Source organism: Pleurodeles waltl, chromosome 5 (genome assembly GCF_031143425.1).
Source record: "Pleurodeles waltl isolate 20211129_DDA chromosome 5, aPleWal1.hap1.20221129, whole genome shotgun sequence".
Lineage (NCBI taxonomy): Eukaryota > Metazoa > Chordata > Amphibia > Caudata > Salamandridae > Pleurodeles > Pleurodeles waltl.
Window position 1 is genome coordinate 1,137,146,386 of NC_090444.1, and position 25,692 is coordinate 1,137,172,077.

General features: G+C 41.2%; 1 protein-coding gene across 1 annotated transcript in view; it reads left to right on the plus strand.

Annotated features, from left to right (window-relative positions):
* The window catches only part of LOC138296318 (amine sulfotransferase-like), a 499,213-nt gene that overhangs the window by 74 nt on the left and 473,447 nt on the right, over positions 1-25,692 (plus strand). The window contains exon 2 of the mRNA XM_069235354.1: positions 13,929-14,004. The gene's annotated coding sequence lies outside the window, so the exon portion shown is untranslated. The remainder of the gene's footprint in view (positions 1-13,928; positions 14,005-25,692) is intronic.

The window sequence follows — 25,692 nt, forward strand, 5'->3', positions numbered from 1 at the left end:
GTATTGAAATTCTGTTCTATATTCAGTAGTGATTTATGCACCTTGTTGAATGAATATGTTCTTTTCTTACAGTTAGTGGGAGCTAAGTTTAGCTTTTTCTTTTTCCACATTGTTCTCAATCGGATAAAAAAATAATTTTAACAGCAATTCATTACTGCAGCAAGGTCGACTCGTTTCATAGTTGCATACATTATATGATACTTTAGTGTTATCGTACTTACAAAAAATAGATTGTATTTCATAAAACATCCGAACTAAGAAAAACAAATTTGTGCATGCGTATATATGACATAGTTGGATTATAAAGAATGCACTGACGTTTTCACAGCCTGGCAAGTGCAATAACATTTTTCATCAGTCAGCTTGCCCAGTTGTCAGTAAAAGTACTGGTTGACATCTTAATCAGCATCAGGGTAATCCATGTGATACGTAAACGATGGTGCGAACATTTCTCCATTACTACTGCAGTCTGTGACACGTGGCTCTACTTGTTTTAAAAATCCTTGTTGTTATTTAAAAAAAATATTACTACAAATGTTGGCAGACTGTTGAGGCTATGGATTCAGATCAGGCCTGTAGGGTAATCAGAGCCCAACGGGTTGGCCTCACAGGTCTGCGTGTGAGCCGTTTTTTGACTGTTTGGGGCCTGTTTTTTGTTCTCCTAGGCCTGTTTTTACTGTAAATTTCCCTGATTTTTAAACAAACATTGCTTTCAGCAAGCTGAAATCCATGCAGTATTTTGACACTTATAGAGCGAATCTTTACAAATTCAAACTGCCTCATTTTGCAAACTTGGGTCACAGTATAATGAATTAATTGGGGCGAATTTTATTTTACTTCAGCAGTCATTTTTTTGTCTGTCTGACCCTGATTTAGATAATTTTAAAATGCTTTTTACATTATGAAGACATACTGTTGGCCCCTCTGCTGCATGCTGCAAACACATGAATAGAATACATTTCCTTTCAAGAGGATGCAAACAAAGCTGACAGTTTCATGTCAAAATATATATTCAGCAAAATAACGTCAAACAGAAATGTAAAATCAAGTGGTAACATTTACAAAGATATGTTACAGTCGGATCTTTCATTGACAGTAGATTATGACGTTTATGTCTACCATGACATGATTAGGGCTGGAACCCCTATTTATCTGTTCCAAAGAAATGCCTTGTGAGGAGGGTTATGCAGGTCCAAGTGATTAGCAGTGATTAGACACTGCCTATGTCATAAAGCATTGGTGAAGCCAATATGTTTGGCGTGTAACTTATATGAATATTTTTATTTTTGATAAACAATGTTGCATGTGAAGGATCCTGTTGTACAATGTTTTTGAATTGCATAGGGCATTACAATCAGACTAGGTTGTACGTTTTAGGTCTTGCTTGAGACAGTGCCTCTGCTGTCACATGTGAGACCCATTGTTAGCTTGTCATGGGATTGGTTCCCACACATTGCTTACCAATGGTTGGCTTCATCATCGTTCTTGTTTGCTTGCTTCTTATTTGTCAATACTTGCAGGCTTCATGTCCTCTTCTTCTATTTGACCCTCCCTTAGAGCATGGCCAAAGAACTTGGGTCCTTTTAGTGCTCACAATATGGGTGCTACCTTTAACTTTTTGTTGAGGCATTCCATAAGAGCGCTCATGTCTTTGTGCTGCTTGCCCCCTCCCTCTATCTGTGTTTCTGCTTGCCCACTCATGCTGTTCACATTGTAGCTTGCCATTCCCAAGTTCCTGCCACTGACCATGTTGGTGCTTGTGCCCACCCACTGTCTGTGTTGTTGATTGTCCCCTCCCACTCCCCACTATCTGTGCTGATGCTTGCCCCTCCCACCCTCCACGTTGTTGCTCGCACCCTTACCCCCATGCCTGCTCTTCCCTCCCTCCATGTTGTTGCTTGGGCCCTTACGCCCTCCATGTTGTTGCTTGCCCCTTCATTTGTCAGTGATGCAATTCCACTCAACCACACTAACTAAAAAAAAAAGCACCATGATGTGACCAGTGCTGGCCACCCCCCTTTTTGCACACCCTAGTTCCCTCTGTAATGCCTCCTGTCCTGCCCTCCTGCCAGCAATAAACATAAAGTGGTATAACATGGCCAGCACTGCTCTTGTCATAAAGCATTTGTTTTATTCATGCTTTCAGTCATGCTGCACAGCAGCCGCGCTGCTGTACAGCATGACTAAAAAACAATGAAAAAGCAAATAGCTCACATAGAGGAGACCTACTGGCTTTGGCAACGCTTGTTAAAAGTAAGTGTTATGTGGGTGAGCATTTTCTTAATTAAATAGTGAAAATCTAATATGACAAGGGTTATTTTTTAAAGTAGGGTTAAATTGTTAATGAGTGTTGAATTTGCTATAGCAAATTTGTTTAGAAGTCCTGATTATACACAGAGTGATTGTTGTGACAGTGTTGGTTTGTTGAAGGATTTCTGTTTCTGTATAAAGTGAGTCTTTGCAAAGCGTTATGTTTGGTGTCTGCAAGTTTGAAGGATTTTGTCTGAATATTGTTAGGCTGTGATATGTTTTTGAGTAGTATGTGTGGGTTGTACTAATGTAATGACAAGGTTAATTCTTTCCAAGGATATGCCATTGGAAAAATATTTCAAATGTATTGTGTTTGTAGGATTTGTCTTTCAGTTTCTCAAATTCAACTTGAACCTAACTTCCCTTTTTTTTTTTTACAAAATGACAACTCAGTATACGCATAAGATGTACATACTGCAGAGGTGGAAATACATGCATATGTGTATGCATGCTACAGAGCTGCAGAAGTAGGTGATGTCAAGTAGATTAGATTTAGAAAGTAGCTGTGTTAGATGCACTAAGCTAGGTATGGTAGATTTGATATGGTGGAGTAGGTATGGTGTGGTAGATAGATCGGCATTGTAGTTCAATATGTTAGGTTTGGTATAGAAGGAATGGCAGATTAGGTTAGGTAAGTATGGTAGGTTAAGTATGCTAGATTAGGTATAAAAGCTTTAATTATTATGGCTGGTCGGTATGATAGGTTAAATCTGATAGGTTACGAATGGTATGTATTGTAGGAAGGTGCAGTATATATTGTAAGTAAGTAGATATTGTTGGTAAGTAAGGTAAGCTATGTATGTTAGATATGGTTTACAGGTGTGTTTCGTATGTCTGATAGGGTAGCTACAGCTGCACTCTTAAAGAAACATTGGGCCAGATTTACTGAAAAGTGGCGCTGTGCTGCATCACTTTAGAAACACAGGGATGCACCTTATTTATTAGAATATGGTGCACTCCTGTATTTACCCCTACATTTGCACTAAATTTAGCTGCCAGCATTAATGCATGCATCCTTGTACCATTGTGGCATGCCCTCAGCAACACCCATTGCATGTCCCCTCCAGACAAATTGCTTCATGTGAAGGGGCGGTATTTACAAGGTTGCATTAAGCCATAAAAAATGGCTTCATGCCAGCTTGTAAATACGGCACAGGGCAAAGCCCTACCGGAGCATCACGTAAAGTGACGCTCTGGCGGAGTTAGGGGCTCATAAATATGCCCCTTGGCATAAGGAGTCGGATGGTACATTTCATTCTCAGTCATGAACCTTAAAGGCATTCACATGACTATATTGCAGAGTAGTTACTTTTGATATTGATGGAGTATTTTCATGGTACATTCAAAGCCTTTCTGCACACATTTTTACTTTGTGGACAAAAAACCTCGAAACCACCAAGATGTTATCATAACACAAAGAATAACAAAAAAGTACAAATGTAATTAGAGCATAGCAACATGTCTTTATGATAGGCTAAATCATCACTTACTAAGCAAAAACCCCGTAAATCAGAAATAAAAATGTTTTTGTCTTAGCAAAGTAAACACATCGAAGAACACACAATGCCTAATAAAGAGTCTACTTAATGCCCCATCACTGAACCTAATTGAAAAACTAGTGCAGCAAAGTAGCCATACATGAAATGGCATGGCTTTGATAAACTGCACATACTAGCACTGGCAAAACATGAAAAACAAAAGAAAACAATAGCTGAAGGGGTTTTGCCCCAAACCCACTCTCAATCTCTCCGTACTTCTTATTGTATGTTTTTGAAAATTTATGAAAACAGGTCATTGAACAGGGGAAGCTGTTTACAGCCTGAGCTGAAAAGAGACTAGAAGCCCCATCCCCAGCATAAATCACATCGCTTTATTTAACTGCATTGACTGCATTGATTTCTTGTACTGGAAAAGAGACACAAATAGGTGCAGGCTCAAAATTACCCTTTGTGTTCCTTTTTATGGATGATGAGCTGTACTAAAGTGCTACTAAGCAGTGATATGCAGTATGAATGAGATGGTTGAGTAAAAGGGGGATCCTCCTAGATCTGTATGGATCAGACAGGTGGCCTGTGAGTGAATAATTTCCTCAGGCAGAGGAGTGGGTAGATTTTGAGAGATTGAAGCCAAGTGAGTAAGGATTAAGCAGCTTGATTGCAGGGTGTAGGCTAAAATAGCCCATAGATTATCCAGGAAGATTTCTATGGTGTGGAACCATGGAAGAGTGATTAGGTGTGCAATTAGATTTATAAAAAAATGTTTGCAAGGGCTATAGGGATGCTTTAGTGTTTGTCCATGTATATTGTACTTAGACCGCAGTACAGGAAAATGGTTACGATTTTTCAATACATTAAGATATGTTGATGTGATAATGCACTTTTTGCGAAGATGAGCTTAGCACATAATAAGGCTAGCAATGGGCTTAAAGGAAATGAATAGCAAGGAGCATATTTATCAACTATTCACGCAACTCAGCAAGCGACCTTGCTGCATTGCACTGCGTGAAAGGGAGAGGGCAGAAATGCACTGTATTTACCATTACATGGCACATTCCTTCTCTCTGCATGGGCTGGTGCACAACGTTGTAGGCAGGATTGTTTTTGTGCAGGAAGCATCACCTTCCTGCACAAAAACAATTCTCAGGGGCATTTTCCTCTTTGTTACTGTGCTGAAGAATGCAGCACACTTAGAAAGAGTAACCAAAGAGGAGAAATAAAGGTATTCACCTTGTTGCACCTCTGGTGGGGAGTTGTACAATTCTGATGCATTCCCAGGTCTAGCAGTGCTGGTAAATCTGGGAATGTTTCAGGCTGCATGGGTGGATTTGTGGGAACACCCATGCTCCACCTACAACATGCCTTCCTGCTGCAGAGTAGCGCAAGGCAGTGAATTGTGCTGCCTTGTGTTATTCTAGATTTATCAAGCCATGCAAGACCAAGCAGGGTGGCCTTGCAAGGCATGGTGAATCCCAATTAGGTTTGCATCGCCCTTGCATCCCATTGCGTGGCCCACGGGTTGACGCAAATTCTTGTTAGCTATCTGCCTCAATCTTGTTTTTTGTATGCAGCCCAGTAATATTCAGGGAGTTGCAATGTTTGCTCTAAAGAGAAAAAGTATATAGTTTCCTTCAGAAGATGTGTGGTGGCAGACTTGCTAGGACAGAGATGCCCTTCATCTGCTGTTGCTGGCTTTCGAACATTGCTATTGTACAATAAAATTTAAACAAATGTCAGGAAATGCAGTCGTGCTCTTTGGGAATAAATGCATTGTGAAGTAAGGTTTATGTTAAGATGGCCCGGAGCTAGAGATGGTGAACTAATTCGACTGCGTAAGAGCCATCTAATTGTCTAACTAAAATGTTGTAAGCACTGAATAATTTGATGCATAACATCGCACTAGAATTAAGGATAATTCTTTCATTACTCTTATAAAGATTGTTCTCGTCACTGTCCAGCCTGATGAAAGCACTCAAGTACAGAGGTGTGTGTTGTACAAAGTGTCAAATTGCAGGAGCACACAATACTCATATGCTTTTTTTGCCAGTCATTAGAACTTTTTTGTCAGTCTGTAAATATGTAGATGTAAGCTTCTCTCCAAAAGAAAATGGTTAGGAACCATACAGTGGTAAAACCGATATTCGAGCGAATTATGAGAAATTTCCAAATTAGAAAAAAAAGTTTTAAATATGTTTCCTTTAGCCAAAAAAAACTTGGTAAGAGGTGGCTTGCTACGTTATTTTCAGAGGTATTAGTTTCTGGACAATCAGGACTGGGGTTAGCTTGAACGGGAGAAAAGCTTTTGGGGCATTGACAAAACCCATATAAGCTTCAAATATTTGTGTTTTTTATTGGTGCATAATGGAAAAGAGAAACTTTATGAGGCTGATAAGGATATCCTACTTCACCTTTTGAAGCCCCAGTAGGACTATTCTATTTAGGAGCTTGTAAGTAAACAGATTGTTCTGGATGAGGGCAATATACACAGCTAAAGAACAATTGAGAGAGTGTAGTTTAAACATTACCTATTTAGATGTGAAATGTTCATATTACCGACATTATATTAACAACATTATTCATAGAATTGTGATTAATACAGAAGAAAATGTATGCATAAACTAATATCGACATAAGAAATAATTGTTTGAATTACGAATTAAATATGTTAACACATACGAAGATTCCATTTATTAGAATTCATAAGTCTTAAGTTAGCGTGAGTCGAAAACTAGCTGTGTAACTCTCATATTAAAGCATATTTTTCTGTCTCTTCAGTGTGCTGATTCGTAAAGGCCATGACCCAGCATTTGTTCCTTCTTCTCCGCTTAATGTATCATTGACAGATGCATTCCCATCCGCCTCTTAGTTGCTTTTAGTATAAAATCGTAGGCTTGTAACAAGAGTACAGATACTTTCAAGGACATTGAATCGCGGTAAAGAGAACTTTTGACCTGAAGAACGTGCCAGAAAATGAAGTAACCCCAGATGTGCCACCTACGAAAAACGTCAATTATGAAGACCAATCAAAGTTTGGAGAATTATCGTAATATGACAAGTGCATTACTTAATGTATAATTTGATAGGTTACAGATAGTGGGGCGAAGTGATCATCCAATAGAATTTTGGGGGTATGTATTACGAAAAAGGGATAAAAACTCATGACACAGAAGACTCGAAAGACCTAGGTAGGGAATGATATCGATTGCATCCAGAAACTCTGTCACACTGTTTGGTGACTTGAGACTTAATAAAATCCCTAGTTGCCCCATCTTACTTTCCTCCTTATGAGGGAAGTGTCCCTGCTCTTACATTAGATAGTCTGACGACGAACTAACTGATGTCCTGAAGACGAAGACTGATCCTGTATGCTGACCTGTCCCGAGGAGGGTAATTATTAGCTGCTATTGAAATTCACTTATTTGCTTTTCCTTTCTAGGTACCAACTGCTGTGTATTTTGATTAGAGACCTTAGCTAGATGTTTTCCAAATTGATGTTCTAAATTGTTTTTTCATGAAGCCCAACATGCTGATGCTAATTAGTGGATAGACAAGGTATTCATCTTGACTGACATAACTGATGTGACTGACATGATACTATGCTGAACTAAACATTTATGAGGGGTTTACGTGTTAGAATTAATTAATCTTCATGTTATATTCATGTGTATGTGATCCTTGCATTAACACTATGTTATGACTATGCTCCTTCGTTTTGGTTTATGATGAATACGTTTTCTATTAGATTGTAATCAATAGGGAATAAAATCACTGAACTTCAATCAAGGTGTGGTTATTCATGACTGAAGAGGTCATGGTTGCGCCGAAGGTTTAATTCATGTTTAAGGTGAAATATATTGTGGTAATCTACATTGACAATATTATTGATGTGTTGATTGACTTATTGATCAGTTATCTCGTCTTACGGTGTCTCACCACTGGGTCCAAAGATTTATCGGCCTAAAACAAGTCCTAATGTGTATAAATTAACATAAAGGGACGCGTTAACACAATCTCCAGGGTATAGATAATACACCACTGCCTGTATCCCAAACAAATCCAGAAGCAGCTCGTTTAGCTCTTTTTCACAGCCTCCAAAATAATGCAGTTGTCACCCATTATGTAAATACCCGAGAGAATGTTCCTGCTAAAAGCAAAACCTACTTTTAGCTACAATTCTGCTGGGCATGAATACAGAGTTGATTAAGGTACTGGATATACAGGTGGCGGAGAAATTCCTAATTTATGAGTTGTGCCAGAAACGTATTGGGCGTCATACCTGCTCTCTTTGCAGAGCTGAATCCTGGGCATTCCAAATATCCAAGCTATGCACGTGTCAGAACTACCCAGAGTGCTGAAGACTTTAATACACAGCAGGCCTTGGTGTTCTAAAGTGCCAAGGGCATCACACATGGCAGAACTGTCCAGACGCCATTGCATTTTACGTGTGGCAGTTTAACGTCATGTTACCTTGAACGCCATATCTGTCTTCGCCGCGTGAAAACATTTCTCCTGATGACTGAATGAATAAATAAATAATAGGTTTATTGATCAGCTAATTAAAACATTTACAGTTAAAATCATAAAGACAGCATAGAAAAATTGGAGATGGCTCTTCCACTTACAGAAACATGAGGGCATTTCTATAGGTTGAAGTGCAATATGTGCCAAAAGCAGCATATCAAGTTTTGACACCCAAGAATTATTAACAGGCAGTTAAAAGTTTTATAGTTCAATGTGTGCAGATACCCACATAGTTCAATGTAATCTTACCAATTATCACAATTTAACATAAATTCTCAGGGGGTTGGTGATTGCGTTGAGAAAGTGCAAGCTTCCTGATATTCATAAACATGCTAACACTCATGTTATATGATTTGAGGGGGGGGCTGGCTACTATTCCCTCTACTCAGCTCATCCAACATAAATGGAGGCTGTGACATTAACATTTTCTTTTCAGCTGACACCATAAAGTTCATGAATCTTCCACTGGGTACTGGGGTACTGGGTCTTTTCCTTGAAGGTAGGCTATTTACTGCCTGCCTAGTCGTGCAGATGCCTTTTTTCATAAAGGGAAGCTTTCATAGTCTTCGTTCCTCCATTAACACCAAGCATGTGCATAAAGTATGGATTAAGTCATTTGTCATATAGTTGTACACTCAACATGCAGTCTCAACAGATGGTCTTATCCAATGAGGGGAGTTATGAAAAATGGTGAAATTGACCAGTCTGTAGCTCATCAGTTTCAGTTTTGCCTTAAGTCTGTAAGGTTTCCTCAGATAACTTTACAGTTTCAAGAAGTTATACATGGCAATCTCCATCCAGGAGGACTTTTTAACTATTGAATTTACTGCTTTGTTAAAAGCCCTCTGACTAAGGGATAATGACCATAATCGTTCAAGTTGCAACCCTTGCATAGCTGAGTTTATATATTCTTTTGCTTGACCTTTTCTGCACCAGATATGACTTTCCACAGAATGTTGTTTAGCATGCCTTCCTGTGCTCTTCTCATTTTGTAACATGTTTTTATTTAAGTGTCCAAGCTGGACATAACCTTTCTATACAGGCCAAATTCTAGCCTAAGATGCTCTGGCAATACGTGGTGTGTCCGCCAAATAGCCCACTGATTAATGACAAAAATCGAACTTTTGATGATTCCAACTGCCTCACCCAAAGGGCTTCGGAGCCAAATTCTAGGGTGGGAGCAAGGTTTGCGGTGTTGAACAGATGGACCGTTTGGGATGTTCTTTAGAGTACAAAACACAGATAGCACTGTTTTTTTTTTTATTTTTTATTATGGACCATTTGTGCACTAATAATGTGCCTCTTGCATCAAATATTACACCCAGATACTTACACTGAGTACTGGTTCCAGCCTATTGTTGTTCAAGATGACTATAGATGCTGTGGACCAACCTGTGCCAATAGACATGTTTTTGAGTTGGACTTCCAGGGTTTATGTTTTTGAATACTTCGCTGTGGTATTTATTAGCCTCTGTAGGCCTACCTTTGTATGACTTAACAAAACAACATCATCAACATAAATAATTTTGTGCTTATTGAAACCTTACACCTCTGGGGAATGAGAGTTAACCTTTTTGAGTATTTTTGTTAAACTTGCCAAGTATAAGTTAAAAAAGAACTGAGCAAGGAAACGGCCTTCAGTCCATTAATGGTAAATATTTTCCTAGAATTGTTGTTCCAGTCCCAAGCCTGATTCTTAACTATATGTTGAAATATAAAAGCTGTAAAGCCTTTAAAAGCACTGGTGCAATGCCGAATTGCTGGAGTTAGCGCCAGAGTAAATTGCAATGGGTGACGTCAAAATCGACCCGAAAGTCCACAAACCATTAATACAGGTTCTGACTTTGATTCCTTGCCTTATCAATTATTAGGGAGAGCATTAGGATATTGGTTGTTGTTCCTGAGTCCCTGATAAAGCCAGTTTGATTTGGGGGCACTAGTAAAGTTTTCTGTGCTCAGTTGGTAAGTTCAAATAATATCAGCAGTGCAAAATATTTTGCTTCACCTTCCAACAAGGCTGTCATCCTTTAGTTAGATAGTGAAGATTTTTTCTCAGCCTTGTAGATTGGAGTCAACATCGAGTCCTGCCTCCTATCAAGGATCACCTAGTGAAGAAGGACAGGTGCCTTGTCTCTGCATCCTGGCATAATTACTTTTGTGACTGCTTCCGGAGAGATTTTTTCTTGGTCAAAAGAAGGTTGTGCTGTGAAGGGAATGATGACCAGTTTCGCATCCTCTACGTCTTACTTTGCTGACAATGTCATTACACACCCAAATATTTCTTGCAGGTAGGCGACCAATACTCCTTCAGCTGTGTTCGATGATGCTAAAAGCTGTCTAATTGCCACTTCGTTGTTCACAAACCTCCAGATATCACATGCATTTTTTCTCCTTGTGGCTTCGAACAATTTCTGCCAATACAGGATTCTCTTTTTTTATAATTCTCAGCTTACATAAGCTGGTCATCTGGGCCAATGATGGGTGCTTTCTGAGGGATATCCTCAGGGCATTATTTCATTTCGTTTTTTGCAGTAGTCAGCTCTATTGATGGTTTCTTAGGGCAGACATATGTTTGATAATGTGTGGTTTTATGACGTGAGATTTTACAGGTAGACATGAGGCAGGAAATTTGGTCCACTGTTGTAATGGATCTGAGTTGTTCTTAACTATGCGCTCCTATAATGATCTTGCACAGGCTTTAATGCAGGCAATTGAGCTTACTGCCCATTTATGCTTCCTATAGTTTGGTTAGGTAACAGTGCCAATTTTGGGCTGTGCCTGACTGTGGAGAAGATAAGTTACATTTAAGTGTTTCCTGTGTGGTTGGTGATCACTTTCAAGCTAGATCTTAAAGTGTGCTACCATTTGATACAATTGTAGATTCACCAAGAAGTTATGAATAATTAAATATGCCTTCCCTAAATGGAAGTTTAATTCTGCTGAAACATGGCTACTTATTCAACCATTTAGGATCTTCAGGCCCAAGTGCTCATGTCTTCTTCCACGAAGGCAATGCCCTGCTTGTCCTTCCTAGATGGCCTGGTATTTAAAGGTGGTATTTGCCAAATTTGATTTTGGGTGGCCAGAGTTTGATCTTCTGATACTTTGTGTAACAAGTTCATATTGAAGTGCCCTATCATGAGCATATATGGTATATGTTTTTTTCCCATTTGTGCAGTGTTGGACCTGGCCCTCTTACAGGGTCATTCCCCAGACTTTTTGCTTTTTGCCTCCTTATTTTTCTGACCTTTGTTGGCTGACGTTTTGAGTCTGAGCACTTTTTCACTGCTAACCAGTGCTAAAGTGCATGTGCTCTCCCTTACAAAATTGGTATGATTGGATTATACCTAATTGGCATATTTAATTTACCTATAAGTCCCTTGTAAAGTGGTATCTCTATACCCAGGGCCTGGAAATTAAATGCTACTAGTGGGCCTGCAGCGATGCTTGCGCCATCCACTGAAGTAGCCTGTCAAACATATCTAAGGCATGCTAGCGCAGAGCCTGTGTGTGCAGTTTCCTGCCACAGGGACCTGGCATCTAAATTTACTTGCCAGGCCCAGAACTCCCCTTTTTACTACATGTAAGTCACCCCTAAGGTACGCCCTAGCTAGCCCTTTGGGCACATGCCATGTATGTAGAAGGCAGGACATGTGCCATGTTGCATGGCCTGTCCTGGTAGTGACAAACAGCCTAACTTGGTGTCTCACTGCTGTGAGTTCTGCCTCCTCATAGGATTGCATTGGAAATGCCGTGCCTCATGTGTAAGGGGTATTGTCTGATTTATGAGGGGTAGCGTAGGCATGTTTGGTATGGTTGTGATAGTGGTGAGAAATGCTGCTTACTGGCGTAGGTGTATTTTTTATTACTATCACAGAAATGCCACTTCTAGAAAGTGCGCATTTATCTGTGCTTATGACTTTGGTGTTTTGCAGCTTGCGTCCAATCCACGTCCTTGCAGACTGACAGTTGGGGCTTTATGCATACTTTTCAGACAGCCTGTACACAGGGAGGGTGGAGGTGACACAGAGGTGCATCTACATATTGTAAAGCCTTCCTGGGCTGAGAGAAGAGAGAGGCGGGCACACCTGCATTTGTAAAGACTGTGCCCTGGCCTCACACAATAGGGTTGTTAACCCCCCACTGATGTTTGGAGCCCGTTGCTGGAGGAGAGAAAGGGCACTCACAGAACCAGTTGTATCTGGTTGGAACCCCCTCTCCTGGCCATTGTAAAACACACTGTAAACCTAGTATAAGTACAGGGGAATTTTCCCCACAATTTAGATATCTTTTGGACATTCTTGGGACTCCAAGAACCTTACCTGGAGCTGGACGAAACGCTGTTGAAAGGACTCACCAGGACCACCTTGGACTGCTGCTGCTGTGCTGACCTGTGACCTGCTTGGTCACCAGGAGGAACTGCCACTGCCTGCACCCCCTTGTTGTGCTGACCTGCTGCTGGGTTCTCCAGCCCTGTGCCCCCCTTGCTCATCATTTATCTCCAGTGGCAGGGTGCTGTGGCCCCTGACCTCTGAAAAACTCTCCTCAGCACGAGGGGTGCTACCTCGGCTGTGCAGCGCCTTGATTAGCGCTCTTTTGTGCCTAGGAGATCACTTTTGCATGCTGGAAAGAAACACCGCTGCAGCCCGGGCTGCAGATTTAACTTTTGCGCTTTCTAAAGCGCCCTCTTTAGGTCCCCAAAGTCACCGCCACAGCCCGGGTGCCTGCTGTGCTCAAAGCGTGAGAATTGCGCTCTTTTTGGTGCCCCCGGGGCACAAGAAGAAACAAAGCAGGAGGAAACGTGCTCCTTTTGGTGCACCCGGGGCACGTGTGCTATTGGGAGTGCCCCCGGGGCACCAGCTGCCTCGGATCTCCAAAGAAATCTCTGCGGTGGCACAGGAACAACTTGTGACTCTCGCACACCACGTCAGGTGCGGGCGAGTACTGTCTCAGGCCCCCGGAAGGGTGGGAGCTCCATAGACCTGAATTGCAGGATGCGGGGAAGGCACAGGGAGCGCCCCCTTCCCCGGTCTCTGCGCTAGGAGCAGAAAGCTCCTCTTGTTGAAAACGGGCATTTTCAGTTGGGCTAAAATGGGGAAGGGAGACCTCAACGGAGGCCCCTTCCTCTCGCCCCCCTATTTGCTTGTTGGGCCTCGCCCGGCCCCCAACCCGAGGACAGGGTGTGAGAAGAAGTAATAGTAAAAAGATGTTTATCCTTTAGTCAAATAAGTGTCATCTGAAAAAGAACACGAATCAAAACTATTTTTTGGGTGTTTCACAACATAGGGTGGGACATGTTGATCCGCTAGGGAGCTGCAGTGCCCTTGAGCGCATGCACTTCTCCACTGACATACTTTTTTTGAGGGAGGTACAGCGAGTTAATTTCGTCACACCAGAGTGGTTACTATTGAACTGTCTGCAGCTCTAAATCCCACTTTAAGTCTTATCTAATCTAGTTTAATTTAGCGAAAGAGACACACCCGTAGAAATTATCTTCTCTTGTGAGAATATAAAAACACGCCTCGCTGGGGTCAAGTAAGAACCTGCCTTTGTATTAAATTATCTAGTTACCAATGCCATATTTTTTCGGTTTATTGAAAGGTTGATTGTGGATCGTAAAGAAGAAGCTTCAGTGGCTCCTGAAAACAACATAAAAAAGTGAGCGTACACGAAAAAGGTATTGAAATTCTGTTCTATATTCAGTAGTGATTTATGCACCTTGTTGAATGAATATGTTCTTTTCTTACAGTTAGTGGGAGCTAAGTTTAGCTTTTTCTTTTTCCACATTGTTCTCAATCGGATAAAAAAATAATTTTAACAGCAATTCATTACTGCAGCAAGGTCGACTCGTTTCATAGTTGCATACATTATATGATACTTACTTACAAAAAATAGATTGTATTTCATGAAACATCCGAACTAAGAAAAACAAATTTGTGCATGCGTATATATGACATAGTTGGATTATAAAGAATGCACTGACGTTTTCACAGCCTGGCAAGTGCAATAACATTTTTCATCAGTCAGCTTGCCCAGTTGTCAGTAAAAGTACTGGTTGACATCTTAATCAGCATCAGGGTAATCCATGTGATACGTAAACGATGGTGCGAACATTTCTCCATTACTACTGCAGTCTGTGACACGTGGCTCTACATGTTTTAAAAATCCTTGTTTTTATTTAAAAAAAATAATACTACAAATGTTGGCAGACTGTTGAGGCTATGGATTCAGATCAGGCCTGTAGGGTAATCAGAGCCCAACGGGTTGGCCTCACAGGTCTGCGTGTGAGCTGTTCTTTGACTGTTTGGGGCCTGTTTTTTGTTCTCCTACTCCTGTTTTTACTCAAAATTTCCCTGATTTTTAAACAAACATTGCTTTCAGCAAGCTGAAATCCATGCAGTATTTTGACACTTATAGAGCGAATCTTTACAAATTCAAACTGCCTCATTTTGCAAACTTGGGTCACAGTATACTGAATTAATTGGGGCGAATTTTATTTTAATTCAGCAGTCATTTTTTTGTCTGTCTGACCCTGAATTAGCAAATTATGAAGACACATACTGTTGACCCCTCTGCTGCATGCTGCAAGCACATTAATAGAATACATTTCCTCTCAAGAGGATGCAAACAAAGCTGACAGTTTCATGTCAAATTATATATTCAGCAAAATAACGTCAGACAGAAATGTAAAATCAAGTGGTAACATTTACAAAGATATGTTACCGTCGGATCTTTCATTGACAGTAGATTATGATGTTTATGTCTACCATGTCATGATTAGGTCTGGAACCCCTATTTATCTGTTCCAAAGAAATGACTTGTGAGGAGGGTTATGCAGGTCCAAGTGATTAGCAGTGATTAGACACTGCCTATGTCATAAAACATCGGTGAAGCCAATATGTTTGGCGTGTGACTTATATGAATATTTTTATTTTTGATAAAAAATGTTGCATGTGAAGGATCCTGTTGTACAATGTTTTTGAATTGCAGAGGCCATTACAATCAGACTAGGTTGTACGTTTTAGGTCTTGCTTGAGACAGTGCCTCTGCTGTCACATGTGAGACCCATTGTTAGCTTGTAATGGGATTGGTGCCCACACATTGCTCACCAATAGTTGGCTTCATCATCGTTCTTGTTTGCTTACTTCTTATTTGTCAATACTTGCAGGCTTCATGTCCTCTTCTTCTATTTGACCCTCCCTTAGAGCATGGCCAAAGAACTTGGGTCCTTTTAGTGCTCACAATGTGGGTGCTACCTTTTACTTTTTGTTGAGGCATTCCATAAGAGCGCTCATGTCTTTGTGCTGCTTGCCCCCTCCCTCTATCTGTGTTTCTGCTTGCCCACTCATGCTGTTCACATTGTAGCTTGCCATTCCCAAGTTCCTGCCACTGACCACGTTGGTGCTTGTGCCCACCCACTGTCTGTGTTGTTGATTGTCCCCTCCCACTCCCCACTATCTGTGCTGCTGCTTGCCCCTCCCACCCTCCACGTTGTTGCTCGCACCCTTACCCCCATGCCTGCTCTTCCCTCCCTCCATGTTGTTGCTTGGGCCCTTACGCCCTCCATGTTGTTGCTTGCCCCTTCCATTTGTCAATGATGCAATTCCACTCAACCACAATAACTAAAAAAAAAAGCACTATGATGTGACCAGTACTGGCCACCCCCCTTTTTGCACACCCTAGTTCCCTCTGTAATGCCTCCTGTCCTGCCCTCCTGCCAGCAATAAACAAAAAGTGGTATAACATGGCCAGCACTGCTCTTGTCATAAAGCATTTGTTTTATTCATGCTTTCAGTCATGCTGCACAGCAGCCGCGCTGCTGTACAGCATGACTAAAAAACAATGAAAAAGCAAATAGCTCACATAGAGGAGACCTACTGGCTTTGGCAACGCTTGTTAAAAGTAAGTGTTATGTGGGTGTTATGTGGGTGAGCATTTTCTTAATTAAATAGTGAAAATCTAATATGACAAGGGTTATTTAGTAGGGTTAAATTGTTAATGGGTGTTGAATTTGCTATAACAAATTTGTTTAGAGCTCCTGATTATATACAGAGTGATTGTTGTGACAGTGTTGGTTTGTTGAAGGATTTCTGTTTCTGTATAAAGTGAGTCTTTGCAAAGCGTTATGTTTGGTGTCTGCAAGTTTGAAGGATTTTGTCTGAATATTGTTAGGCTGTGAAATGTTTGTGAGTAGTATGTGTGGGTTGTACTAATGTAACCACAAGGTTAATTATTTTCAAGGATATGCCATTGGAAAAATATTTCAAATGTATTGTGTTTGTAGGATTTGTCTTTCAGTTTGTCAAATTCAACTTGAACCTAACTTCCCTTTTTTTTTACAAAATGACAACTCAGTATACGCATAAGATGTACATACTGCAGAGGTGGAAGTACATGCATATGTGTATGCATGCTACAGAGCTGCAGAAGTATGTGATGTCAAGTAGATTAGATTTAGGAAGTAGCTGTGTTAGATGCACTAAGCTAGGTATGGTAGATTTGATATGGTGGAGTAGGTATGGTGTGGTAGATAGATCGGCATTGTAGTTCAATATGTTAGGTTTGGTATAGAAGGAATGGCAAATTAGGTTAGGTAAGTATAGTAGGTTAAGTATGCTAGATTAGGTATAAAAGCTTTCATTATTATGGCTGGTCGGTATGATAGGTTAAATCTGATAGGTTACGAATGGTATGTATTGTAGGAAGGTGCAGTATATATTGTAAGTAAGTAGATATTGTTGGTAAGTAAGGTAAGGTATGTATGTTAGATATGGTTTAAAGGTGTGTAACGTATGTCTGATAGGGTAGCTACAGCTGCACTCTTAAAGAAACATTGGGCCAGATTTACTGAAAAGTGGCACTTTGCTGCATCACTTTAGAAACACAGGGATGCACCTTATTTATTAGAATACGGTGCACCCTTGTATTTCCCCCTGCACTTGCACTAAATTTAGCTGCCAGAATAATGCATGCATCCTTGTACCACCGTGGCATTCCCACAGCAACACCCATTGCGTGCCCCCTCCAGACAAAGTGCTTCATGTGAAGGGGCGGTATTTACAAGGTGGCATTAAGCCATAAAAAATGGCTTAACGCCAGCTTGAATATACGGCACAGGGCAAAGTGCAACCGGAGCATCACGTAAAGTGACGCTCTGGTGGAGTTAGGGGCTCATAAATATGCCCCATGGTATAAGGAGTCGGATGGTACATTTCATTCTCAGTCATGACCCTTAAAGGCATTCACATGACTATATTGCAGAGTAGTTACTTTTGATATTGATGGAGTATTTTCATGGTACATTTAAAGCCTTTGTGCACACATTTTTACTTTGTGGACAAAAAACCTCGAAACCACCAAGATGTTATCATAACACAAAGAATAACAAAAAAGTACAAATGTAATTAGAGCATAGCAACATGTCTTTATGAGAGGCTAAATCATCACTTACTAAGCAAAAACCCCGTAAATCAGAAATAAAAATGTTTTTGTCTTAGCAAAGTAAACACATCGAAGAACACACAATGCCTAATAAAGAGTCTACTTAATGCCCCATCACTGAACCTAATTGAAAAACTAGTGCAGCAAAGTAGCCATACATGAAATGGCATGGCTTTGATAAACTGCACATACTAGCACTGGCAAAACATGAAAAACAAAAGAAAACAATAGCTGAAGGGGTTTTGCCCCAAACCCACTCTCAATCTCTCCGTACTTCTTATTGTATGTTTTTGAAAATTTATGAAAACAGGTCATTGAACAGGGGAAGCTGTTTACAGCCTGAGCTGAAAAGAGACTAGAAGCCCCATCCCCAGCATAAATCACATCGCTTTATTTAACTGCATTGACTGCATTGATTTCTTGTACTGGAAAAGAGACACAAATAGGTGCAAGCTCAAAATTACCCTTTGTGTTCCTTTTTATGGATGATGAGCTGTACTAAAGTGCTACTAAGCAGTGATATGCAGTATGAATGAGATGGTTGAGTAAAAGGGGGATCCTCCTAGATCTGTATGGGATCAGACAGGTTGCCTGTGAGTGAATAATTTCCTCAGGCAGAGGAGTGGGTAGATTTTGAGAGATTGAAGCCAAGTGAGTAAGGATTAAGCAGCTTGATTGCAGGGTGTAGGCTAAAATAGCCCATAGATTATCCAGGAAGATTTCTATGGTGTGGAACCATGGAAGAGTGATTAGGTGTGCAATTAGATTTATAAAAAAATGTTTGCAAGGGCTATAGGGATGCTTTAGTGTTTGTCCATGTATATTGTACTTAGACCGCAGTACAGGAAAATGGATAAGATTTTTCAATACATTAAGATATGTTGATGTGATAATGCACTTTTTGCGAAGATGAGCTCAGCACATAATAAGGCTAGCAATGGGCTTAAAGGAAATGAATAGCAAGGAGCATATTTATCAACTATTCACGCAACTCAGCAAGCGACCTTGCTGCATTGCACTGCGTGAAAGGGAGAGGGCAAAAATGCACTGTATTTACCATTACATGGCACATTCCTTTTCTCTGCATGGGCTGGTGCACAACGTTGTAGGCAGGATTGTTTTTGTGCAGGAAGCATCACCTTCCTGCACAAAAACAATTCTCAGGGGCATTTTCCTCTTTGTTAGTGTGCTGAAGAATGCAGCACACTTAGAAGGAGGAACCAAAGAGGAGAAATAAAGGTGTTCAACTTGTTGCACCTCTGGTGGGGAGTTTTACAATTCTGATGCATTCCCAGGTCTACCAGTGCTGGTAAATCTGGGAATGTTTCGGGCTGCATGGGTGGATTTGTGGGAACACCCATGCTCCACCTATAACATGCCTTCCTGCTGCAGAGTAGCGCAAGGCAGTGAATTGTGCTGCCTTGTGTTATTCTAGATTTATCAAGCCATGCAGGACCAAGCAGGGTGGCCTTGCAAGGCATGGTGAATCCCAATTAGGTTTGCATCGCCCTTGCATCCCATTGCGTGGCACAAGGGTTGACGCAAATTCTTGTTAGCTATCTGCCTCAATCTTGTTTTTTGTATGCAGCCCAGTAATATTCAGGGAGTTGCAATGTTTGCTCTAAAGAGAAAACGTATATAGTTTCCTTCAGAAGATGTGTGGTGGCAGACTTGCTAGGACAGAGATGCCCTTCATCTGCTGTTGCTGGCTTTCGAACATTGCTATTGTACAATAAAATTTAAACAAATATCAAGAAATGCAGGGTGCTCTATTTGGGAATAAATGCATTGTGAAGTAAGGTTTATGTTAAGATGGCCCGGAGCTAGAGATGGTGAACTAATTCGACTGCGTAAGAGCCATCTAATTGTCTAACTAAAATATTGTAAGCACTGAATAATGTGATGCATAACATCGCGCTAGAATTAAGGATAATTCTTTCATTACTCTTATAAAGATTGTTCTCGTCACTGTCCAGCCTGATGAAAGCACTCAAGTACAGAGGTGTGTGTTGTACAAAGTGTCAAATTGCAGGAGCACACAATACTCATATGCTTTTTTTGCCAGGCATTAGAGCTTTTTTGTCAGTTTGTAAATATGTAGATGTAAGCTTCTATCCAAAAGAAAATGGTTAGGAACCATACAGTGGTAAAACTGATATTCGAGCGAATTATGAGAAATTTCCAAATGAGAAAATAAAGTTTTAAATATGTTTCCTTTAGCCAAAACAAACTTGGTAAGATGTGGCTTGCTACGTTATTTTCAGAGGTATTAGTTTCTGGACAATCAAGACTGGGGTTAGCTTGAACGGGAGAAAAGCTTTTGGGGCATTGACAAAACCCATATAAGCTTCAAATATTTGTGTTTTTTATTGGTGCATAATGGAAAAGAGGAACTTTATGAGGCTGATAAGGATATCCTACTTCACCTTTTGAAGCCCTAGTAGGACTATTCCATTTAGGAGCTTGTAAGTAAACAAATTGTTCTGGATGAGGGCAATATACACAGCTAGAGAACAATCTCCAGGGTATAAATAATACACCACTGCCTGTATTCCCAACAATCCAGAAGCAGCTCGTTTTGCTGTTTTCATAGCCTCCAAAATAATGCAGTTGTCATCCGTTATATAAATACCCGGGAGAATGTTCCTGCTAAAAGTAAAACCTACTTTTGGATACAATTCTCCTGGGCATGAACACAGAGTTGATTAAGGTACTGGATATACAGGTGGTAGAGAAATTCCTAATTTATGAGCTGTGCCAGAAACCTATTGTGTTTGTGCAACAGCCTACAGTTTTGGGCGTCATACCTGCTCTCTTGCAGAGCTGAATCCTGGGCATTCCAAATATCCAAGCTATGCACGTGTCAGAACTACCCAGAGTGCCGAAGACTCTAATACACAGCAGGCCTTGGTGTTCTAAAGTGCCAAGGGCATCACACATGGCAGAACTGTCCAGACGCCATTGCTGTTTACGTGTGGCAGTTTAACGTCATGTTACCTTGAACGCCACATCTGTCTTCGCCGCGTGAAAACATTTCTCCTGATGAATGAATGAATGAATAAATAATAGGTTTATTGATCAGCTAATTAAAACATGTACAGTTAAAATCATAAAGACAGCATAGAAAAATTGGAGATGGCTTTTCCACTTACAGAAACATGAGGAAATTTCTATAGGTTGAAGTGCAATGTGTGCCAAAAGCAGCATATCAAGTTTTGACACCCAAGAATTATTAACAGGCAGTTAAAACGTTTATAGTTACAATGTGTGCAGATACCCCCATAGTTCAATGTAATCTTACCAATTATCACAATTTAACATAAATTCTCAGGGGGTTGCTGATTGCGTTGAGAAAGTGCAAGCTTCCTGATATTCATAAACATGCTAACAATTATGTTATATGATTTGAGGGGGCCCCTGGCTACTATTCCCTCTACTCAGCTCATCCAACATAAATGGAGGCTGTGACATTAACATTTTCTTTTCAGCTGACACCATACAGTTCATGAATCTTCCACTGGGTACTGGGGTACTGGGTCTTTTCCTTGAAGGTAGGCTATTTACTGCCTGCCTAGTCGTGCAGATGCCTTTTTTCATAAAGGGAAGCTTTCATAGTCTTCGTTCCTCCATTAACACCAAGCATGTGCATAAAGTATGGATTAAGTCATTTGTCATATAGTTGTACACTCAACATGCAGTCTCAACAGATGGTCTTATCCAATGAGGGGAGTTATGAAAAATGGTGAAATTGACCAGTCTGTAGCTCATCAGTTTCAGTTTTGCCTTAAGTCTGTAAGGTTTCCTCAGATAACTTTACAGTTTCAAGAAGTTATACATGGCAATCTCCATCCAGGAGGACTTTTTAACTATTGAATTTACTGCTTTGTTAAAAGCCCTCTGACTAAGGGATAATGACCATAATCGTTCAAGTTGCAACCCTTGCATAGCTGAGTTTATATATTCTTTTGCTTGACCTTTTCTGCACCAGATATGACTTTCCACAGAATGTTGTTTAGCATGCCTTCCTGTGCTCTTCTCATTTTGTAACGTGTTTTTATTTAAGTGTCCAAGCTGGACATAACCTTTCTATACAGGCCAAATTCTAGCCTAAGATGCTCTGGCAATACGTGGTGTGTCCGCCAAAAAGCCCACTGATTAATGACAAAAATCGAACTTTTGATGATTCCAACTGCCTCACCCAAAGGGCTTCGGAGCCAAATTCTAGGGTGGGAGCAAGGTTTGCGGTGTTGACTTGTGCCAAAGGTTGAACAGATGGACCGTTTAGGGTGTTCTTTAGAGTACAAAACACAGATAGCACTGTATTGTTGTTTTTATTATGGACCATTTGTGCACTAATAATGTGCCTCTTGCATCAAATATTACACCCAGATACTTAAACTGAGTACTGGTTCCAGCCTATTGTTGTTCAAGATGACTATAGATGCTGTGGACCAACCTGTGCCAATAGACATGTTTTTTGAGTTGGACTTCCAGGGTTTATGTTTTTGAATACTTCGCTGTCGTATTTATTAGCCTCTGTAGGCCTACCTTTGTATGACTTAACAAAACAACATCATCAACATAAATCATTTTGGACTTATTGAAACTTTACACCTCTGGGGAATAAGAGTTAACCTTATTGAGTATTTTTGTTAAACTTGCCAAGTATAAGTTAAAAAAGAACTGAGCAAGGAAACGGCCTTAAGTCCATTAATGGCAAATATTTTCCTAGAATTGTTGTTCCAGTCCCAAGCCTGATTCTTAACTATGTGTTGAAATATAAAAGCTGTAAAGCCTTTAAAAGCACTGGTGCAATGCCGAATTGCTGGAGTTAGCGCCAGAGTAAATTGCACTGGACCACGTCAAAATCGACCCGAAAGTCCACACACCATTAATACAGGTTCTGACTTTGATTACTTGCGTTATCAATTATTAGGGAGAGCATTAGGATATTGGGTGTTGTTCCTGAGTCCCTGATAAAGCCAGTTTGATTTGGGGGCACTAGTAAAGTTTTCTGTGCTCGGTTGGGAAATTCAAATAATATCAGCAGTGCAAAATATTTAGCTTCACCTTCAAACAAGGCTGTCATCCTTTAGTTAGATAGTGAAGATTTTTTCTCAGCCTTGTAGATTGGAGTCAACATCGAGTCCTGCCACCTATCAAGGATCACCTAGTGAAGAAGGACAGGTGCCTTGTCTCTGCATCCTGGCATAATTACTTTTGTGACTGTTTCCGGAGAGATTTTTTCTTGGTCAAAAGAAGGTTGTGCTGTGAAGGGAATGATGACCAGTTTTGCATCCTCCATGTCTTATTTTGCTGACAATGCCATTACACACCAAAATATTTCTTGCAGGTAGGCGACCAATACTCCTTCAGCTGTGTTCGATGATGCTAAAAGCTGTCTAATTGCCACTTCGTTGTTCACAAACCTCCAGATATCACATGCATTTTTTCTCCTTGTGGCTTCGAACAATTTCAGCCAATACAGGACTCTCTTTTTTTATAATTCTCAGCTTACATAAACTGGTCATCCGGGCCAATGATGCGTGCTTCCTGCGTGATATCCTCAAGGCATGATTTCATTTCGTTTTCGCAGTAGTCAACTCTATTGATGGTTTCTTAGGGCAGACATATGTTTGATAATGTGTGGCTTTATGACGTGAGATTTTACAGGTAGACATGAGGCAGGAAATTTGGTCCATTGTTGTAATGGATCTGAGTTGTTCTTAATTATGCGCTCCTATAATGATCTTGCACAGGCTTTAATGCAGGCAATTGAGCTTACTGCCCATCTATGCTTTCTATAGTTTGGTTAGGTAACAGTGCCAATTTTGGGCTGTGCCTGACTGTGGAGAAGATAAGTTACATTTAAGTGTTTCCTGTGTGGTTGGTGATCACTTTCAAGCTCGATCTTAAAGTGTGCTACCATTTGATACAATTGTAGATTCACCAAGAAGTAATGAATAATTAAATATGCCTTCCCTAAATGGAAGTTTAATTTTGCTGGAACATGGCTACTTATTCAACCATTTAGGATCTTCAGGCCCAAGTGCTCATGTCTTCTTCCACGAAGGCAGTGCCCTGCTTGTCCTTCCTAGATGGCCTGGTATTTAAAGGTGGTATTTGCCAAACTTGATTTTGGGTGGCCAGAGTTTGATCTTCTGATACTTTGTGTAACAAGTTCATATTGAAGTGCCCTGTCAAGAGCATATATGGTATATGTTTTTTTTCCCATTTGTGCAGTGTTGGACCTGGCCCTCTTACAGGACATTCCCCAGACTTTTTGCTTTTTGCCTCCTTATTTTGCTGACCTTTGTTGGCTGACGTTTTGACTCTGAGCACTTTTTCACTGCTAACCAGTGCTAAAGTGCATGTGCTCTCCCTTACAAAATTGGTATGATTGGATTATACCTAATTGGCATATTTATTTTACCTATAAGTCCCTTGTAAAGTGGTATCTCTATACCCAGAGCCTGGAAATTAAATGCTACTAGTGGGCCTGCAGCGATGCTTGCGCCATCCACTGAAGTAGCCTGTCAAACATATCTAAGGCCTGCTAGCGCAGAGCCTGTGTGTGCAGTTTCCTGCCACAGGGACCTGTCATCTAAATTTACTTGCCAGGCCCAGAACTCCCCTTTTTACTACATGTAAGTCACCCCTAAGGTACACCCTAGCTAGCCCTTTGGGCAGGGTGCCATGTATGTAGAAGGCAGGACATGTGCCATGTTGCGTGGCCTGTCCTGGTAGTGACAAACAGCCTAACTTGGTGTCTCACTGCTGTGAGTTCTGCCTCCTCATAGGATTGCATTGGAAATGCCCTGCCTTATGTGTAAGGGGTATTGTCTGATTTATGAGGGGTAGCGTAGGCATGTTTGGTATGATTGTGATAGTGGTGAGAAATGCTGCTTACTGGCGTAGGTGTATTTTTTATTACTATCACAGAAATGCCACTTCTAGAAAGTGCACATTTATCTGTGCTTATGACTTTGGTGTTTTGCAGCTTGCCTCCAATCCACGTCCTTGCAGACTGACAGTTGGGGCTTTGTGCATACTTCTCAGACTGCCTAAACACAGGGAGGGTGGAGGTGTCACAGAGGTGCATCTACATATTGTAAGGCCTTCCTGGGCTGATAGAAAGGAGAGGCGGGCACACCTGCATTTGTAAAGGCTGTGCCCTGGCCTCACACAATAGGGTCATTTACCCCCCTCTGATGTTTGGAGCCTGTGCTGGAGGAGAGAAAGGGCACTCCCAGAACCAGTTGTATCTGGTTGGAACCCCCTCTCCTGGCCATTGTAAAACACACTGTAAACCTAGTATAAGTCAAGGGGAATTTTCCCCACAATTTAGATATCTTTTGGACATTCTTGGGACTCCAGGAATCTTACCTGGAGCTGGACGGAACGCTGTTGAAAGGACTCACCAGGACCACCTTGGACTGCTGCTGCTGTGCTGACCTGTGACCTGCTTGGTCACCAGGAGGAACTGCCACTGCCTGCACCCCCTTGTTGTGCTGACCTGCTGCTGGGTTCTCCAGCCCTGCGCCCCCCTTGTTCATCATTTATCTCCAGAGGCCGGATGCTGTGGCCCCTGACCTCTGAAAAACTCTCCTAAGCACGAGGGGTGCTACCTCGGCTGTGTAGCGCCTTGAGGAGCGCTCTTTTGTGCCTAGGAAGCGATCTTTCTAAAGAGCGCTTTTGCCTGCTGGAAAGAAACACCGCCGCAGCCCGGGCTGCAGATTTAACCTTTGCGCTTTCTAAAGCGCCCTTTTTAGGTCCCCAAAGTCACAGCCACAGCCCGGGTGCCTGCTGTGCTCAAAGTGTGAGGATTGCGCTCTTTTTGGTGCCCCCAGGGCACAAGAAGAAACAAAGCAGGTGCAAACGTGCTCCTTTTGGTGCCCCCGGAGCACGGTGTGCTATTGGGAGC